This window comes from Pteropus medius, unplaced genomic scaffold, assembly GCF_902729225.1.
Source record: "Pteropus medius unplaced genomic scaffold, Ma_sr-lr_union100, whole genome shotgun sequence".
In the NCBI taxonomy this organism is placed as follows: domain Eukaryota; kingdom Metazoa; phylum Chordata; class Mammalia; order Chiroptera; family Pteropodidae; genus Pteropus; species Pteropus medius.
In genome coordinates, this window is record NW_024346062.1 from 15,484,792 (window position 1) to 15,490,961 (window position 6,170).

Sequence of the window (6,170 nt, forward strand, 5' to 3'; positions counted from 1 at the left end):
ACAAAAAAATTAAAATTTATTTGATTGACATGTGGAGGCCAAGATCACCTGTGAGTCTAAGTAAAAAAAAAAAAAAAAAAAAAAAAAAAAAGCAGAGTCCTAGGTCAATCTCTAAGAAGCTCAAGCATGTAGTACTTGGATATACCACATGAGCCAGGAAAGGAGATGAGAAGAAGCAAACGAATAGAAGGAAAGACAGAAATAAGTGGAAACCAAGAGAGGAGAATGTTTCAAGGAGGAAGGCAGAAACATTTGTTGCTGTTGAGTTGGATAGAGAAGACATAGGGCCAGCACACACTTCTGAGTCCTACCCTGAAGGACAGAGCATGACTAATCAAGGCCAGCTACCTGTGTGTCTTACTCTTTCATGCTCTTCATTAATAGAAAGAGGGATGTCAGGATGTCAATAGGAAGTCACACAAACCACTTTGCAGTGTCTATCTCAAAAAATTAGGTACTATAATCAACATAATTTTATGAACCGAGAAACAAAATCAAATAAATTTTAAAACAAAATAAACAAAACCCAAAAACACTTATGTAGAAATTTCTCCTCATAACAGGTTTCTGTGAAAGATTCTGGAATGTGGCTCCCTGTTACCTCCCTCTTCCCTTCCAATATTATGTTTAATATACCTGCCTTTTCAGTGTTAAACAGCTTCTTGGATATATAAGCAGCTGGGTGCCATTGAGGCCAGGGGCTTCATTGGGATTTCAGCAAAGAGAACCGGTATGATGATTTCTCTGACATGAGCAGATTAATGTCAAATTCTGGGAAGAGCTTGGACTTCAGAGACCTGGATTCCTGGGGGAAGATCACCAGCTTCCTCTTAATGTGCTAGTTCTTCTTGGCTCTTAAGAGGCCAAAAAGATGGTAAAAAGATAGTCATCTCAGCTTCTAAAGCACGGAGGTTACTGGCAACTTTTCCCTGTGTACCTCAGCAAGGGATTAAGGACCTGCCCTTTAATGTGTAACATTTCTCTCTTTTGCCCCATGCTGGCAGCACTCACACTGCAAGCTCTCTCTCTCTCTCTCTCTCTCTCTCTCTCTCTCTCTCTCTCTCCCTCTCTCTCCTCTCTCCTCTCCTCTCTCTCCTCTCTCTCCCTGACCTCTCTCCTCTCTCTGCCTTTCTCTTTCTCTCTCTCTCTCTCTCCTCTCCTCTCTCTCTCCCTTTATATTTCTCAGCCTCTTTACACATACACATGCACATACACACCCCCCATTTAAAAGTTTACTTCATTGTATTCTAACAGCCATTGCTATTGCTGAGATATCTGATGCCACGCTCATATTTATTCCTGGGCAGTTAATCCTTTTTTTTTTCCTCCCTGAAAATATTACAGAATTTTCTCTGTGCACCTATTCATTAGATGTTAGTCATTAGACGAAGGCTTATATTAGCTTTTCCATTTGGAAATGTGTATTTTAGCCCAGGAAAATGTGTTTTAGATGATCTCCATCCCTTTATCATTACTATTCTCTTCTCTTAAACTTCATCCTAAATAAAATTTGATGTTTCTTGATTCATTCTACAGATGCCTTTGCTTTTTAGTTCTTATTTTCTCTTTGTTTCTGTCTGCTATGTTAGTAGCTATTGCTGTGCAACCAATCCCCCTAACTCAGTAACTTAAAACAATAATTATTTATTATTGTTCCAAAGCCTGTGGATCAACTGGGCACTGTTTCTGATCTCAGTTAGATTCATACATATTTTGTGGCTATTTTCAGGATTGAGGCAGAAAATGTGCACAATTCGTCTCTAACAACTTCTCACATGTCAGATGGCAAGGAAGCTATTAAATACAAGTAGGATGTTAAAAGAACTGAAAAGCCAAGTTAACGATGCTTCCAATGGCAAGATGAGACAATGTGAACATCAATAAGCGTGATAAGCACAATGCATTGAAACACAATTTGTTTAAATCCTTGAGCACATAATGATACCTAAACAAAACAAACAAACAAAAAACCCCAACCTAATCAATCGCTAATAAATGATATTAGGGAATAACTATTTGAAAACTAGAAAATAAATATAAAACATAAAGTATTTATCATGTCTTTCCTATACAAACTATATCTCTATAAGACAAAATAATAACTGAAGTGGCATTTCTCTTCAGACAGAATTCCAACAAATAATAAGAAATGGTGAAACTGAAATATCACCATTTTGCAACTCTTAGTGAATTAATGATTTAAGTAACAAGCGTCAGTAGTTGCTAACATTACCAAAAAAGACAGGCAAACCAGACTATTCAATAGTCTTGTCAAAAAACAAGCCCCTAAGTCCAACTCGATTTACAGAAAATACAGAGGAACATTTTAAACTACACCATGTGAGCATAATCAACAAAGTCCAGACAATGGGAAATACTATAAGACAAATGTTACAATTTCTTCAACGAATAAATTACAAGGGAAAAAAGAAAATGAGAGGGAGTATAAACTAAATTATGATCTTTAGGGATATATACTTGCTGATAAAATTACAAAGAAAAGCAAAGAAGTGTTCACCATAAAGTTGCCATAGTGGCTACTCTGGGAGGGAGGAGACTGTGTTTGGAAGGGAGCACCTGGAAGGTGTCTGGTAGCTACAAAGGTCTATCCTCTGCATGGGAAAGGGAGGTGGTTAAAGGGTAGTCAAATTATGGTAATTGATTAAGCTACATATGTGTTTAGGTGGGGTTTTTTTTCTGTATTTCTATTAAATTTAACAATAAAAGAATTCTTATAAATAAATTCACTAAGCCTTCCATTTCCAATTTGTAGTGGAATAACCTGTGTCAGAACAACACTTTCTATCAAGAGCAACTAGAAAAGGCAGATTAAACAAACAAACAAAACAAACAAACATCTTGTGATGTTCATAGGCATCACAAGAGCTAAGGATTTTAGAACCCTACAGACCCTGGAGAGAGGGAAAGTGGTTACGTTTAGCCCAAATTTCGGGACACTGCTTTTCCTTCAAGGACTTACTGATTAAACTAGAAATCAAATAACAAATATGTAAATATGTAGAAAAAAGCATAACTATCGGAACTGAAGTAATGAACTTTTAAAGAATATTATGAAGTTAAAAAAGAAATTACACTTGATATTAAAAAGTATTTTAACTAAATTAAATATCAAAGCTTGTGGGATGCAGCCAAATCAGTACAATGTTCAATGGCTTTAAATACTTATCTTATAAATGAAGAAAGCCCACAGATTAATGCAACCTAGAGCTAACTCCTGACAAACTGTAGAAATTAGACCAATCTACCCAGGACCACTTCTTCCAAAGGGCTGATGATCTGGCAGATGTCCTAACAGTCTTGCTGGGAAAGTACTGTAGTCTTAATTTTTTTCAGGGTACAAAGCAAAAGTGTAATGATACAGTCGAATTAATGGGGAGAATTTTTTTTCCAGTTATATAGGGTATTTCAGAAAGAGCTGCTTTAGGAAACAATGGACAAGAAACATTTCCCAGTCTTTTCCTATAATTTTCACACAAGATTTGTTCCAATTGGAATCTTAAATATTTCATAGTTACCCATCTTTATTTCATAGTGCTTAATTCTTGTGAATCCAAGAACAATGAGATAATAACTTCTATTTGCATGCAAAATTTTTAATTATTACTACAAGCAATCATTGTTTTAAAAAATATTTTTCTAGAGGAAGATTATAAACCTTGCTTAGTTCATGAGCACTTCTATTTCTTTGTAGGAGTATTCTGTATGGAAGCCTTTGTATAGGCAATCATTAAAAAGTGACGTTATTTCTCTTCTTAAATATGTGTTTAATCTGACCTGGGCAGTCTGAATGAACTTTTTCTTTTCCTGATGAAGTCCATCATCAATTAAACCTAATAATCAGAGCATTAATCTCACAATAGTATTTGTCATTATGCCATTATCAAGTCTACTGAATACCCGTTAGCAGAAATAATTCAATCTTTATAACTCTTTAATGAACTCTGAATATTAGCTCTAGTTTGAATTTGAATGGGCATTAGGGTACAAAAGACTGAGAATGACAAGCCAACAGTAGATGAAGAGGGGCTTCTCAGAAGCTAAGACTATAAAAAAATTCCTTGATATTTACAAACTTGAAAGATGCAAATTGAAAGAGGTTTAAACCTGAGATCCCAAAAAGCACACAAATATTCCACTGGTGACAAAATCAGACAGAAAATCAGCTGCCTCCTCATGGCATTCCTGTTGAACTTTTTGAGGGTACTACAATTTCTAATTTCAGCATTAACAGGAAGAAAATAAAATTTAATCTTATAATAATGATAATGATAATTTAATATTTCTGCCATCTGGATGTAAAATTTGGAATTACTGGGATGGTTTTAATTAAACCCAAAAATAATGTTTAACATGACTAATGGCAATTGCCTTGCGATAGGCTAGCTTATAAATCAAAATCCAACCACTCTTAAGAAGTATTTAAATGAAGTTAAAAGGCGAGTGGAAAATAAATTTCTGTGCCAATATGTAACATAAAAAGAATAAGTGAGTAAATTAATATCAGACAAAAGGAGATTCAAAGCCAAGAGTAAAAATGAAAACATAGACTATATCTTTAAAATGTAATCTTTCCGAAAATAATATATAGATTTAATCTAATTTTAATTAGAAACTAAATATTCATTCAGTTTCTGTTACTGCTATTAATAATATATTAAAATTAGTCTGAAAAGCTTAATGAATAAAAATTACCAAAAACATTTGGGAAAAAAAAGAATCATAAAAGATGACTTGCCATATAAGATATTCGAAACCTATTATAAAGTTAACAATAAAAATGTAAACATAGTATTGACAAGCAGGTCAATGAAATAAAACCAGAGTCCAGAAATAGACATACTAGATCTGGAAAACATAATATATGATAGAAGCACCATCTTAATTTAGACGGAAAATTTATTTTTTTAACAAATAATACTGATATAATTAATGATTCACCTAAAATAACCAAAACGTATATACTCTGTTTCATATAATATAAAAGTAACTCCTCAATAGATTAAATCTAAATGTAAAATAATAATAAAAATGTTAAATTTAAGAGAATATTTGAAAACCTTCGAATGAAAAGAGTCCTTTAACATGATACTAAATCCAAGAGGAAAGACTGAGAGATTCAACTACTGAAATATTTGTAATGATAACACCATAAACGAAGTCCAGAGAAAAATATAAATACATAATTTTTTGCAAAGTATATGATTAATTTTCTAACTACCTACAAAATAAGAAAATAACAGCAGTCTGATAGAAAAAATATATGAGAAAATGCAAATCACCCCGAACTTAAGAAAACATGTCGAACCTCTTTAGTAGTCAATAAAATGTAAGTAAAATAACAAAGAGACACCACTTTATATTCATTTGCTATAAAAAAAAGTTTTTTAAATGATAACATTCAATATGGCTGAGTGAAGAAATGCTGGCTGATGAAATTGAAATCCACAAATAAGAAGCAATAACTTAGGAATTGTTCAAAATTGAAGAGTAAAGAAACAACTAAATTCAGAACATGATTCTGAACTGAATCCTTTTGCTATATAGGGCATTATTGTGACACCTGGCAAAACTTGAATCAGGAATAGATAGTGGTATCTATCTATTCAGTGTTAATTTTTTGATACCCATGGTTGTATTTTAGTTATGTTGAAGAATGACCTTGTTTGTAGGAAATGTAGGCTAAATAGTCCCTATCTCGGGCTATAGGGACATCATTTCAGCAACTAAGTTATTTGTTCTGTACTTGCAACTTTTCTCTAATTTTTAAATTGTTTCACATAACCACACACAATACTCTTTAACACAGAAAATGTTTCGAAATCTATTTTACAAAAATATAAAAGCAGAATAGACAGTTATTTTCTAGTGGGGATTAGAAAAAAATCTATATAGCTATCAAAAAATCTAAGAATTAATTAAATTATCATACATCTATATTATGTAATGCTTTATAGCCATATGAATGAATTAAAAGTATTATTTAATTTCCACATCTGACCATGTATGGCCTTAGAGAGGGTCAATGAAAGGAGAAGGCTCTGCTGAGTGTGGCTGTAGTCATGATGAAGGTACATTGACCTGTAGGGTAATTATGCAGGCAAAGAGGAAGATGCTAACAACCCATACTCCTGGGCACAAAAATGCTCCAA